The sequence below is a fragment of the Hyla sarda genome, unplaced genomic scaffold (genome assembly GCF_029499605.1).
Source record: "Hyla sarda isolate aHylSar1 unplaced genomic scaffold, aHylSar1.hap1 scaffold_2484, whole genome shotgun sequence".
Taxonomy (NCBI): Eukaryota; Metazoa; Chordata; class Amphibia; order Anura; family Hylidae; genus Hyla; species Hyla sarda.
This window is the reverse complement of record NW_026609171.1, coordinates 24,463-39,159: the sequence shown is the minus strand read 5'-3', so window position 1 is coordinate 39,159 and position 14,697 is coordinate 24,463. Positions and strand designations below refer to the sequence as shown.

Below are 14,697 nucleotides of genomic sequence, written 5' to 3'. Positions count from 1 at the left end.
CTTTTGGCTAAGATCAAGTGTAGTATCTGTTCTTATCAGTTTAATATCTGATACGTCCCCTATCTGGGGACCATATATTAAATGGATTTTTGAGAACGGGGGCCGATTTCGAAGCTTGCTTCCGTCGCCCTATGCATTGACCCGATATGGCAGTATCTTCGGGTACAGTGCACCACCCCCTTACAGGGTTAAAAAGAAAGATTCCTACTTTCATTGCTACCTGCTTGCTGGCTAGCCAGCTAGCCAGCCCTGTGGGCCTTGCTGCTGCTGCAGCCAAAAAACAAAAGGTGGTGCTGCTGCTGCTTCTGCTGCTTCTGCTTCTGCTTGTGTCTGGCCCCTGTTGGAGCGTCCAGGCACAGGACTTCTGCTGCTGCTGACTAAATGGCCTCCTTAATTGGATCATTTGAGTAGCCAGCACACCTGTGCAGGTAGGGCATGACATGATAGGCAGCTGCCTTGATAGCGGGTGGGTGCTGAATGTTCCTAATTGACAAAATAAGATTAATGCTTATGAAGAAATATAAAATCTCATCCCTTCCCCAATATCGCGCCACACCCCTACCCCTTAATTCCCTGGTTGAACGTGATGGACATATGTCTTTTTTCGACCGTACTAACTATGTAACTATGTAACATAACATGGGGGGGGTCTCCTGGCTGTTCACACAGGTGTGTCATTGCTGTACATTGACCATGCATTGCTTCTGTGGTATTGCAAAGGCAAAGACAAATGCTTCCAGCCATCCATTGCACTAATGGATTGGTCATCAGCTGGCTGTCTATGTCCCGCATCAATATAGACCAAAGTACAGAGGGTTAGGCTATGCTATTGTGCACCTACCTGATGCATCAGAAGGTGCGAGGCCCTTGCTAAATTCTGTGCACAGACTTTGAGATCTATGCTTTAGACTGTATCTAAACCTGCTCCAACATGGACTGACATTCTGGCCTACTTTCAGCCGATGCGACTTGTCTGTCGCTGAACAGTCGCTTTTTATGTATTCAGCACCTATGTATAATGTTGTAAAAATGCTCTAGAAGCTAAAGTCGCAGAAATGTCACACATATTTGGCCTGCAACTTTCTGTGCGACAAATTCAGACAGGAAAAATCAGTATAAATCCTTAGAAAATTATCCCCCAGTGTCTCCATCTGCTGGCGGTATTGAATAAGCATTGCTGCACTGATGGGGTATGCATTAGACGAAAAAAAAGAAGAAAAAGAAGAATAATACGCCCAGAAAAGAGGCGAAAAGGAGAAAAACGTAAAAAAACGTGAAAAAAAAGTAAGAGGAAGAGAAGGGAAAAAAAGGTGGAAATGGGTTTAAAAGTGATTTCGGCGGAGAAATATATATATATATATATATATATATATATATATATATATATATATGCGCACACACACACATAGATATAAACGTATTCTCCGTTGAGATATTGCAGCCGCTGCTGTGTCCAGGCCCAGGAGCCTTAGCACTGTGCTGTGATGTCACTCAATACCACTGACATCACTAGGTGTAAACAACATCTCTCCTTTGCTGTGTATGTGACTATGGAGCTGTTTGGTGATGTCGTCTATTACGGCCTTCATAGAAGCAACAGGAGATTGTTGCATCCATCTTGAACCCTCAGAACTACAGTGCTATGATGTCACTCACTTCCACAGGCCTTGCAGAGTGTAAACAACAACAACCCAGCTTTGTTGTGTATGTAACCAAAGGGATTTGTGATGTCACCTAGAACCTTCACAGCAGCGACAGCTTTATGAGGAGCATCAGCACTGCTCTGCCTGAGCAGAACCATCACCGCCATAGGTTGTCAAATAACCCGGATTTAACCCACACAGGTAAGTCCAATGGGGTGCAGGCATGTCCTCTATGCTTACAGCTTCCCGTGGGTGTTGGTTTGATACCGTTTGGGGACAGCCAAGGAGGCATCTGCAGGCAACAAAGGTAGGTGTGTGCTTGTGTGTGTGTTTCCTATGCAGATCCTAAGCCCAGTGTCACATGCAAGTAGGAGGAGTAAGAAGGGTTCCTGGCAAATCCGGGTTATGGATTGCATTTAAAAAGGCCCCGTGGGAGTGCAATGGGCCCCTGTCTTGCTGCTTAGCAATAATGGTATGGGTTTAGGTTCTGCTGTGTGTACTGGTGGTTGACTGCCCCCCAGCCCAGAGTGTGCATGGAAAATTGTCTGGCAGCCTCCCTGACAGCAAGCAGTGATAGTGCCCATGAAGGGGACCTTGTTGGGCCCGCCCCTTTCACGGTTATCGCTTCTCGGCCTTTTGGCTAAGATCAAGTGTAGTATCTGTTCTTATCAGTTTAATATCTGATACGTCCCCTATCTGGGGACCATATATTAAATGGATTTTTGAGAACGGGGGCCGATTTCGAAGCTTGCTTCCGTCGCCCTATGCATTGACCCGATATGGCAGTATCTTCGGGTACAGTGCACCACCCCCTTACAGGGTTAAAAAGAAAGATTCCTACTTTCATTGCTACCTGCTTGCTGGCTAGCCAGCTAGCCAGCCCTGTGGGCCTTGCTGCTGCTGCAGCCAAAAAACAAAAGGTGGTGCTGCTGCTGCTTCTGCTGCTTCTGCTTCTGCTTGTGTCTGGCCCCTGTTGGAGCGTCCAGGCACAGGACTTCTGCTGCTGCTGACTAAATGGCCTCCTTAATTGGATCATTTGAGTAGCCAGCACACCTGTGCAGGTAGGGCATGACATGATAGGCAGCTGCCTTGATAGCGGGTGGGTGCTGAATGTTCCTAATTGACAAAATAAGATTAATGCTTATGAAGAAATATAAAATCTCATCCCTTCCCCAATATCGCGCCACACCCCTACCCCTTAATTCCCTGGTTGAACGTGATGGACATATGTCTTTTTTCGACCGTACTAACTATGTAACTATGTAACATAACATGGGGGGGGGGTCTCCTGGCTGTTCACACAGGTGTGTCATTGCTGTACATTGACCATGCATTGCTTCTGTGGTATTGCAAAGGCAAAGACAAATGCTTCCAGCCATCCATTGCACTAATGGATTGGTCATCAGCTGGCTGTCTATGTCCCGCATCAATATAGACCAAAGTACAGAGGGTTAGGCTATGCTATTGTGCACCTACCTGATGCATCAGAAGGTGCGAGGCCCTTGCTAAATTCTGTGCACAGACTTTGAGATCTATGCTTTAGACTGTATCTAAACCTGCTCCAACATGGACTGACATTCTGGCCTACTTTCAGCCGATGCGACTTGTCTGTCGCTGAACAGTCGCTTTTTATGTATTCAGCACCTATGTATAATGTTGTAAAAATGCTCTAGAAGCTAAAGTCGCAGAAATGTCACACATATTTGGCCTGCAACTTTCTGTGCGACAAATTCAGACAGGAAAAATCAGTATAAATCCTTAGAAAATTATCCCCCAGTGTCTCCATCTGCTGGCGGTATTGAATAAGCATTGCTGCACTGATGGGGTATGCATTAGACGAAAAAAAAGAAGAAAAAGAAGAATAATACGCCCAGAAAAGAGGCGAAAAGGAGAAAAACGTAAAAAAACGTGAAAAAAAAGTAAGAGGAAGAGAAGGGAAAAAAAGGTGGAAATGGGTTTAAAAGTGATTTCGGCGGAGAAATATATATATATATATATATATATATATATATATATATATATGCGCACACACACACATAGATATAAACGTATTCTCCGTTGAGATATTGCAGCCGCTGCTGTGTCCAGGCCCAGGAGCCTTAGCACTGTGCTGTGATGTCACTCAATACCACTGACATCACTAGGTGTAAACAACATCTCTCCTTTGCTGTGTATGTGACTATGGAGCTGTTTGGTGATGTCGTCTATTACGGCCTTCATAGAAGCAACAGGAGATTGTTGCATCCATCTTGAACCCTCAGAACTACAGTGCTATGATGTCACTCACTTCCACAGGCCTTGCAGAGTGTAAACAACAACAACCCAGCTTTGTTGTGTATGTAACCAAAGGGATTTGTGATGTCACCTAGAACCTTCACAGCAGCGACAGCTTTATGAGGAGCATCAGCACTGCTCTGCCTGAGCAGAACCATCACCGCCATAGGTTGTCAAATAACCCGGATTTAACCCACACAGGTAAGTCCAATGGGGTGCAGGCATGTCCTCTATGCTTACAGCTTCCCGTGGGTGTTGGTTTGATACCGTTTGGGGACAGCCAAGGAGGCATCTGCAGGCAACAAAGGTAGGTGTGTGCTTGTGTGTGTGTTTCCTATGCAGATCCTAAGCCCAGTGTCACATGCAAGTAGGAGGAGTAAGAAGGGTTCCTGGCAAATCCGGGTTATGGATTGCATTTAAAAAGGCCCCGTGGGAGTGCAATGGGCCCCTGTCTTGCTGCTTAGCAATAATGGTATGGGTTTAGGTTCTGCTGTGTGTACTGGTGGTTGACTGCCCCCCAGCCCAGAGTGTGCATGGAAAATTGTCTGGCAGCCTCCCTGACAGCAAGCAGTGATAGTGCCCATGAAGGGGACCTTGTTGGGCCCGCCCCTTTCACGGTTATCGCTTCTCGGCCTTTTGGCTAAGATCAAGTGTAGTATCTGTTCTTATCAGTTTAATATCTGATACGTCCCCTATCTGGGGACCATATATTAAATGGATTTTTGAGAACGGGGGCCGATTTCGAAGCTTGCTTCCGTCGCCCTATGCATTGACCCGATATGGCAGTATCTTCGGGTACAGTGCACCACCCCCTTACAGGGTTAAAAAGAAAGATTCCTACTTTCATTGCTACCTGTTTGCTGGCTAGCCAGCTAGCCAGCCCTGTGGGCCTTGCTGCTGCTGCAGCCAAAAAACAAAAGGTGGTGCTGCTGCTGCTTCTGCTGCTTCTGCTTCTGCTTGTGTCTGGCCCCTGTTGGAGCGTCCAGGCACAGGACTTCTGCTGCTGCTGACTAAATGGCCTCCTTAATTGGATCATTTGAGTAGCCAGCACACCTGTGCAGGTAGGGCATGACATGATAGGCAGCTGCCTTGATAGCGGGTGGGTGCTGAATGTTCCTAATTGACAAAATAAGATTAATGCTTATGAAGAAATATAAAATCTCATCCCTTCCCCAATATCGCGCCACACCCCTACCCCTTAATTCCCTGGTTGAACGTGATGGACATATGTCTTTTTTCGACCGTACTAACTATGTAACTATGTAACATAACATGGGGGGGGGTCTCCTGGCTGTTCACACAGGTGTGTCATTGCTGTACATTGACCATGCATTGCTTCTGTGGTATTGCAAAGGCAAAGACAAATGCTTCCAGCCATCCATTGCACTAATGGATTGGTCATCAGCTGGCTGTCTATGTCCCGCATCAATATAGACCAAAGTACAGAGGGTTAGGCTATGCTATTGTGCACCTACCTGATGCATCAGAAGGTGCGAGGCCCTTGCTAAATTCTGTGCACAGACTTTGAGATCTATGCTTTAGACTGTATCTAAACCTGCTCCAACATGGACTGACATTCTGGCCTACTTTCAGCCGATGCGACTTGTCTGTCGCTGAACAGTCGCTTTTTATGTATTCAGCACCTATGTATAATGTTGTAAAAATGCTCTAGAAGCTAAAGTCGCAGAAATGTCACACATATTTGGCCTGCAACTTTCTGTGCGACAAATTCAGACAGGAAAAATCAGTATAAATCCTTAGAAAATTATCCCCCAGTGTCTCCATCTGCTGGCGGAATTGAATAAGCATTGCTGCACTGATGGGGTATGCATTAGACGAAAAAAAAGAAGAAAAAGAAGAATAATACGCCCAGAAAAGAGGCGAAAAGGAGAAAAACGTAAAAAAACGTGAAAAAAAAGTAAGAGGAAGAGAAGGGAAAAAAAGGTGGAAATGGGTTTAAAAGTGATTTCGGCGGAGAAATATATATATATATATATATATATATATATATATATATATATATATATATATATGCGCACACACACACATAGATATAAACGTATTCTCCGTTGAGATATTGCAGCCGCTGCTGTGTCCAGGCCCAGGAGCCTTAGCACTGTGCTGTGATGTCACTCAATACCACTGACATCACTAGGTGTAAACAACATCTCTCCTTTGCTGTGTATGTGACTATGGAGCTGTTTGGTGATGTTGTCTATTACGGCCTTCATAGAAGCAACAGGAGATTGTTGCATCCATCTTGAACCCTCAGAACTACAGTGCTATGATGTCACTCACTTCCACAGGCCTTGCAGAGTGTAAACAACAACAACCCAGCTTTGTTGTGTATGTAACCAAAGGGATTTGTGATGTCACCTAGAACCTTCACAGCAGCGACAGCTTTATGAGGAGCATCAGCACTGCTCTGCCTGAGCAGAACCATCACCGCCATAGGTTGTCAAATAACCCGGATTTAACCCACACAGGTAAGTCCAATGGGGTGCAGGCATGTCCTCTATGCTTACAGCTTCCCGTGGGTGTTGGTTTGATACCGTTTGGGGACAGCCAAGGAGGCATCTGCAGGCAACAAAGGTAGGTGTGTGCTTGTGTGTGTGTTTCCTATGCAGATCCTAAGCCCAGTGTCACATGCAAGTAGGAGGAGTAAGAAGGGTTCCTGGCAAATCCGGGTTATGGATTGCATTTAAAAAGGCCCCGTGGGAGTGCAATGGGCCCCTGTCTTGCTGCTTAGCAATAATGGTATGGGTTTAGGTTCTGCTGTGTGTACTGGTGGTTGACTGCCCCCCAGCCCAGAGTGTGCATGGAAAATTGTCTGGCAGCCTCCCTGACAGCAAGCAGTGATAGTGCCCATGAAGGGGACCTTGTTGGGCCCGCCCCTTTCACGGTTATCGCTTCTCGGCCTTTTGGCTAAGATCAAGTGTAGTATCTGTTCTTATCAGTTTAATATCTGATACGTCCCCTATCTGGGGACCATATATTAAATGGATTTTTGAGAACGGGGGCCGATTTCGAAGCTTGCTTCCGTCGCCCTATGCATTGACCCGATATGGCAGTATCTTCGGGTACAGTGCACCACCCCCTTACAGGGTTAAAAAGAAAGATTCCTACTTTCATTGCTACCTGCTTGCTGGCTAGCCAGCTAGCCAGCCCTGTGGGCCTTGCTGCTGCTGCAGCCAAAAAACAAAAGGTGGTGCTGCTGCTGCTTCTGCTGCTTCTGCTTCTGCTTGTGTCTGGCCCCTGTTGGAGCGTCCAGGCACAGGACTTCTGCTGCTGCTGACTAAATGGCCTCCTTAATTGGATCATTTGAGTAGCCAGCACACCTGTGCAGGTAGGGCATGACATGATAGGCAGCTGCCTTGATAGCGGGTGGGTGCTGAATGTTCCTAATTGACAAAATAAGATTAATGCTTATGAAGAAATATAAAATCTCATCCCTTCTCTCATCCCTTCCCCAATATCGCGCCACACCCCTACCCCTTAATTCCCTGGTTGAACGTGATGGACATATGTCTTTTTTCGACCGTACTAACTATGTAACTATGTAACAACATGGGGGGGGGTCTCCTGGCTGTTCACACAGGTGTGTCATTGCTGTACATTGACCATGCATTGCTTCTGTGGTATTGCAAAGGCAAAGACAAATGCTTCCAGCCATCCATTGCACTAATGGATTGGTCATCAGCTGGCTGTCTATGTCCCGCATCAATATAGACCAAAGTACAGAGGGTTAGGCTATGCTATTGTGCACCTACCTGATGCATCAGAAGGTGCGAGGCCCTTGCTAAATTCTGTGCACAGACTTTGAGATCTATGCTTTAGACTGTATCTAAACCTGCTCCAACATGGACTGACATTCTGGCCTACTTTCAGCCGATGCGACTTGTCTGTCGCTGAACAGTCGCTTTTTATGTATTCAGCACCTATGTATAATGTTGTAAAAATGCTCTAGAAGCTAAAGTCGCAGAAATGTCACACATATTTGGCCTGCAACTTTCTGTGCGACAAATTCAGACAGGAAAAATCAGTATAAATCCTTAGAAAATTATCCCCCAGTGTCTCCATCTGCTGGCGGTATTGAATAAGCATTGCTGCACTGATGGGGTATGCATTAGACGAAAAAAAAGAAGAAAAAGAAGAATAATACGCCCAGAAAAGAGGCGAAAAGGAGAAAAACGTAAAAAAACGTGAAAAAAAAGTAAGAGGAAGAGAAGGGAAAAAAAGGTGGAAATGGGTTTAAAAGTGATTTCGGCGGAGAAATATATATATATATATATATATATATATATATATATATATATATATGCGCACACACACACATAGATATAAACGTATTCTCCGTTGAGATATTGCAGCCGCTGCTGTGTCCAGGCCCAGGAGCCTTAGCACTGTGCTGTGATGTCACTCAATACCACTGACATCACTAGGTGTAAACAACATCTCTCCTTTGCTGTGTATGTGACTATGGAGCTGTTTGGTGATGTCGTCTATTACGGCCTTCATAGAAGCAACAGGAGATTGTTGCATCCATCTTGAACCCTCAGAACTACAGTGCTATGATGTCACTCACTTCCACAGGCCTTGCAGAGTGTAAACAACAACAACCCAGCTTTGTTGTGTATGTAACCAAAGGGATTTGTGATGTCACCTAGAACCTTCACAGCAGCGACAGCTTTATGAGGAGCATCAGCACTGCTCTGCCTGAGCAGAACCATCACCGCCATAGGTTGTCAAATAACCCGGATTTAACCCACACAGGTAAGTCCAATGGGGTGCAGGCATGTCCTCTATGCTTACAGCTTCCCGTGGGTGTTGGTTTGATACCGTTTGGGGACAGCCAAGGAGGCATCTGCAGGCAACAAAGGTAGGTGTGTGCTTGTGTGTGTGTTTCCTATGCAGATCCTAAGCCCAGTGTCACATGCAAGTAGGAGGAGTAAGAAGGGTTCCTGGCAAATCCGGGTTATGGATTGCATTTAAAAAGGCCCCGTGGGAGTGCAATGGGCCCCTGTCTTGCTGCTTAGCAATAATGGTATGGGTTTATAGGTTCTGCTGTGTGTACTGGTGGTTGACTGCCCCCCAGCCCAGAGTGTGCATGGAAAATTGTCTGGCAGCCTCCCTGACAGCAAGCAGTGATAGTGCCCATGAAGGGGACCTTGTTGGGCCCGCCCCTTTCACGGTTATCGCTTCTCGGCCTTTTGGCTAAGATCAAGTGTAGTATCTGTTCTTATCAGTTTAATATCTGATACGTCCCCTATCTGGGGACCATATATTAAATGGATTTTTGAGAACGGGGGCCGATTTCGAAGCTTGCTTCCGTCGCCCTATGCATTGACCCGATATGGCAGTATCTTCGGGTACAGTGCACCACCCCCTTACAGGGTTAAAAAGAAAGATTCCTACTTTCATTGCTACCTGCTTGCTGGCTAGCCAGCTAGCCAGCCCTGTGGGCCTTGCTGCTGCTGCAGCCAAAAAACAAAAGGTGGTGCTGCTGCTGCTTCTGCTGCTTCTGCTTCTGCTTGTGTCTGGCCCCTGTTGGAGCGTCCAGGCACAGGACTTCTGCTGCTGCTGACTAAATGGCCTCCTTAATTGGATCATTTGAGTAGCCAGCACACCTGTGCAGGTAGGGCATGACATGATAGGCAGCTGCCTTGATAGCGGGTGGGTGCTGAATGTTCCTAATTGACAAAATAAGATTAATGCTTATGAAGAAATATAAAATCTCATCCCTTCCCCAATATCGCGCCACACCCCTACCCCTTAATTCCCTGGTTGAACGTGATGGACATATGTCTTTTTTCGACCGTACTAACTATGTAACTATGTAACATAACATGGGGGGGGGTCTCCTGGCTGTTCACACAGGTGTGTCATTGCTGTACATTGACCATGCATTGCTTCTGTGGTATTGCAAAGGCAAAGACAAATGCTTCCAGCCATCCATTGCACTAATGGATTGGTCATCAGCTGGCTGTCTATGTCCCGCATCAATATAGACCAAAGTACAGAGGGTTAGGCTATGCTATTGTGCACCTACCTGATGCATCAGAAGGTGCGAGGCCCTTGCTAAATTCTGTGCACAGACTTTGAGATCTATGCTTTAGACTGTATCTAAACCTGCTCCAACATGGACTGACATTCTGGCCTACTTTCAGCCGATGCGACTTGTCTGTCGCTGAACAGTCGCTTTTTATGTATTCAGCACCTATGTATAATGTTGTAAAAATGCTCTAGAAGCTAAAGTCGCAGAAATGTCACACATATTTGGCCTGCAACTTTCTGTGCGACAAATTCAGACAGGAAAAATCAGTATAAATCCTTAGAAAATTATCCCCCAGTGTCTCCATCTGCTGGCGGTATTGAATAAGCATTGCTGCACTGATGGGGTATGCATTAGACGAAAAAAAAGAAGAAAAAGAAGAATAATACGCCCAGAAAAGAGGCGAAAAGGAGAAAAACGTAAAAAAACGTGAAAAAAAAGTAAGAGGAAGAGAAGGGAAAAAAAGGTGGAAATGGGTTTAAAAGTGATTTCGGCGGAGAAATATATATATATATATATATATATATATATATATATATATATATATGCGCACACACACACATAGATATAAACGTATTCTCCGTTGAGATATTGCAGCCGCTGCTGTGTCCAGGCCCAGGAGCCTTAGCACTGTGCTGTGATGTCACTCAATACCACTGACATCACTAGGTGTAAACAACATCTCTCCTTTGCTGTGTATGTGACTATGGAGCTGTTTGGTGATGTCGTCTATTACGGCCTTCATAGAAGCAACAGGAGATTGTTGCATCCATCTTGAACCCTCAGAACTACAGTGCTATGATGTCACTCACTTCCACAGGCCTTGCAGAGTGTAAACAACAACAACCCAGCTTTGTTGTGTATGTAACCAAAGGGATTTGTGATGTCACCTAGAACCTTCACAGCAGCGACAGCTTTATGAGGAGCATCAGCACTGCTCTGCCTGAGCAGAACCATCACCGCCATAGGTTGTCAAATAACCCGGATTTAACCCACACAGGTAAGTCCAATGGGGTGCAGGCATGTCCTCTATGCTTACAGCTTCCCGTGGGTGTTGGTTTGATACCGTTTGGGGACAGCCAAGGAGGCATCTGCAGGCAACAAAGGTAGGTGTGTGCTTGTGTGTGTGTTTCCTATGCAGATCCTAAGCCCAGTGTCACATGCAAGTAGGAGGAGTAAGAAGGGTTCCTGGCAAATCCGGGTTATGGATTGCATTTAAAAAGGCCCCGTGGGAGTGCAATGGGCCCCTGTCTTGCTGCTTAGCAATAATGGTATGGGTTTAGGTTCTGCTGTGTGTACTGGTGGTTGACTGCCCCCCAGCCCAGAGTGTGCATGGAAAATTGTCTGGCAGCCTCCCTGACAGCAAGCAGTGATAGTGCCCATGAAGGGGACCTTGTTGGGCCCGCCCCTTTCACGGTTATCGCTTCTCGGCCTTTTGGCTAAGATCAAGTGTAGTATCTGTTCTTATCAGTTTAATATCTGATACGTCCCCTATCTGGGGACCATATATTAAATGGATTTTTGAGAACGGGGGCCGATTTCGAAGCTTGCTTCCGTCGCCCTATGCATTGACCCGATATGGCAGTATCTTCGGGTACAGTGCACCACCCCCTTACAGGGTTAAAAAGAAAGATTCCTACTTTCATTGCTACCTGCTTGCTGGCTAGCCAGCTAGCCAGCCCTGTGGGCCTTGCTGCTGCTGCAGCCAAAAAACAAAAGGTGGTGCTGCTGCTGCTTCTGCTGCTTCTGCTTCTGCTTGTGTCTGGCCCCTGTTGGAGCGTCCAGGCACAGGACTTCTGCTGCTGCTGACTAAATGGCCTCCTTAATTGGATCATTTGAGTAGCCAGCACACCTGTGCAGGTAGGGCATGACATGATAGGCAGCTGCCTTGATAGCGGGTGGGTGCTGAATGTTCCTAATTGACAAAATAAGATTAATGCTTATGAAGAAATATAAAATCTCATCCCTTCCCCAATATCGCGCCACACCCCTACCCCTTAATTCCCTGGTTGAACGTGATGGACATATGTCTTTTTTCGACCGTACTAACTATGTAACTATGTAACATAACATGGGGGGGGGTCTCCTGGCTGTTCACACAGGTGTGTCATTGCTGTACATTGACCATGCATTGCTTCTGTGGTATTGCAAAGGCAAAGACAAATGCTTCCAGCCATCCATTGCACTAATGGATTGGTCATCAGCTGGCTGTCTATGTCCCGCATCAATATAGACCAAAGTACAGAGGGTTAGGCTATGCTATTGTGCACCTACCTGATGCATCAGAAGGTGCGAGGCCCTTGCTAAATTCTGTGCACAGACTTTGAGATCTATGCTTTAGACTGTATCTAAACCTGCTCCAACATGGACTGACATTCTGGCCTACTTTCAGCCGATGCGACTTGTCTGTCGCTGAACAGTCGCTTTTTATGTATTCAGCACCTATGTATAATGTTGTAAAAATGCTCTAGAAGCTAAAGTCGCAGAAATGTCACACATATTTGGCCTGCAACTTTCTGTGCGACAAATTCAGACAGGAAAAATCAGTATAAATCCTTAGAAAATTATCCCCCAGTGTCTCCATCTGCTGGCGGTATTGAATAAGCATTGCTGCACTGATGGGGTATGCATTAGACGAAAAAAAAGAAGAAAAAGAAGAATAATACGCCCAGAAAAGAGGCGAAAAGGAGAAAAACGTAAAAAAACGTGAAAAAAAAGTAAGAGGAAGAGAAGGGAAAAAAAGGTGGAAATGGGTTTAAAAGTGATTTCGGCGGAGAAATATATATATATATATATATATATATATATATATATATATATATATATATATATGCGCACACACACACATAGATATAAACGTATTCTCCGTTGAGATATTGCAGCCGCTGCTGTGTCCAGGCCCAGGAGCCTTAGCACTGTGCTGTGATGTCACTCAATACCACTGACATCACTAGGTGTAAACAACATCTCTCCTTTGCTGTGTATGTGACTATGGAGCTGTTTGGTGATGTCGTCTATTACGGCCTTCATAGAAGCAACAGGAGATTGTTGCATCCATCTTGAACCCTCAGAACTACAGTGCTATGATGTCACTCACTTCCACAGGCCTTGCAGAGTGTAAACAACAACAACCCAGCTTTGTTGTGTATGTAACCAAAGGGATTTGTGATGTCACCTAGAACCTTCACAGCAGCGACAGCTTTATGAGGAGCATCAGCACTGCTCTGCCTGAGCAGAACCATCACCGCCATAGGTTGTCAAATAACCCGGATTTAACCCACACAGGTAAGTCCAATGGGGTGCAGGCATGTCCTCTATGCTTACAGCTTCCCGTGGGTGTTGGTTTGATACCGTTTGGGGACAGCCAAGGAGGCATCTGCAGGCAACAAAGGTAGGTGTGTGCTTGTGTGTGTGTTTCCTATGCAGATCCTAAGCCCAGTGTCACATGCAAGTAGGAGGAGTAAGAAGGGTTCCTGGCAAATCCGGGTTATGGATTGCATTTAAAAAGGCCCCGTGGGAGTGCAATGGGCCCCTGTCTTGCTGCTTAGCAATAATGGTATGGGTTTAGGTTCTGCTGTGTGTACTGGTGGTTGACTGCCCCCCAGCCCAGAGTGTGCATGGAAAATTGTCTGGCAGCCTCCCTGACAGCAAGCAGTGATAGTGCCCATGAAGGGGACCTTGTTGGGCCCGCCCCTTTCACGGTTATCGCTTCTCGGCCTTTTGGCTAAGATCAAGTGTAGTATCTGTTCTTATCAGTTTAATATCTGATACGTCCCCTATCTGGGGACCATATATTAAATGGATTTTTGAGAACGGGGGCCGATTTCGAAGCTTGCTTCCGTCGCCCTATGCATTGACCCGATATGGCAGTATCTTCGGGTACAGTGCACCACCCCCTTACAGGGTTAAAAAGAAAGATTCCTACTTTCATTGCTACCTGCTTGCTGGCTAGCCAGCTAGCCAGCCCTGTGGGCCTTGCTGCTGCTGCAGCCAAAAAACAAAAGGTGGTGCTGCTGCTGCTTCTGCTGCTTCTGCTTCTGCTTGTGTCTGGCCCCTGTTGGAGCGTCCAGGCACAGGACTTCTGCTGCTGCTGACTAAATGGCCTCCTTAATTGGATCATTTGAGTAGCCAGCACACCTGTGCAGGTAGGGCATGACATGATAGGCAGCTGCCTTGATAGCGGGTGGGTGCTGAATGTTCCTAATTGACAAAATAAGATTAATGCTTATGAAGAAATATAAAATCTCATCCCTTCCCCAATATCGCGCCACACCCCTACCCCTTAATTCCCTGGTTGAACGTGATGGACATATGTCTTTTTTCGACCGTACTAACTATGTAACTATGTAACATAACATGGGGGGGGGTCTCCTGGCTGTTCACACAGGTGTGTCATTGCTGTACATTGACCATGCATTGCTTCTGTGGTATTGCAAAGGCAAAGACAAATGCTTCCAGCCATCCATTGCACTAATGGATTGGTCATCAGCTGGCTGTCTATGTCCCGCATCAATATAGACCAAAGTACAGAGGGTTAGGCTATGCTATTGTGCACCTACCTGATGCATCAGAAGGTGCGAGGCCCTTGCTAAATTCTGTGCACAGACTTTGAGATCTATGCTTTAGACTGTATCTAAACCTGCTCCAACATGGACTGACATTCTGGCCTACTTTCAGCCGATGCGACTTGTCTGTCGCTGAACAGTCGCTTTTTATGTATTCAGCACC

The 14,697-nt window shown here is 46.1% G+C and overlaps 6 non-coding genes and 1 pseudogene across 6 annotated transcripts; all 7 read left to right on the top strand.

The window, feature by feature from the left end:
- Positions 1-178, top strand: LOC130323459 (U2 spliceosomal RNA; annotated as a pseudogene; the record flags this gene model as incomplete).
- A 2,085-nt stretch (positions 179-2,263) lies between these two features.
- On the top strand, positions 2,264-2,454 carry LOC130323457 (U2 spliceosomal RNA). Its single transcript, XR_008868760.1, has one exon. It is a non-coding gene; the product is annotated as a U2 spliceosomal RNA (small nuclear RNA).
- Positions 2,455-4,537: 2,083 nt separating this feature from the next.
- On the top strand, positions 4,538-4,728 carry LOC130323455 (U2 spliceosomal RNA). The gene has a single exon (XR_008868759.1). It is a non-coding gene; the product is annotated as a U2 spliceosomal RNA (small nuclear RNA).
- Positions 4,729-6,822: 2,094 nt separating this feature from the next.
- LOC130323454 (U2 spliceosomal RNA) lies at positions 6,823-7,013 on the top strand. The gene has a single exon (XR_008868758.1). It is a non-coding gene; the product is annotated as a U2 spliceosomal RNA (small nuclear RNA).
- Positions 7,014-9,111: 2,098 nt separating this feature from the next.
- LOC130323453 (U2 spliceosomal RNA) lies at positions 9,112-9,302 on the top strand. The gene has a single exon (XR_008868757.1). It is a non-coding gene; the product is annotated as a U2 spliceosomal RNA (small nuclear RNA).
- Positions 9,303-11,388: 2,086 nt separating this feature from the next.
- LOC130323452 (U2 spliceosomal RNA) lies at positions 11,389-11,579 on the top strand. The gene has a single exon (XR_008868756.1). It is a non-coding gene; the product is annotated as a U2 spliceosomal RNA (small nuclear RNA).
- A 2,094-nt stretch (positions 11,580-13,673) lies between these two features.
- On the top strand, positions 13,674-13,864 carry LOC130323451 (U2 spliceosomal RNA). Its single transcript, XR_008868755.1, has one exon. It is a non-coding gene; the product is annotated as a U2 spliceosomal RNA (small nuclear RNA).
- The last annotated feature ends 833 nt before the right edge of the window (positions 13,865-14,697 follow it).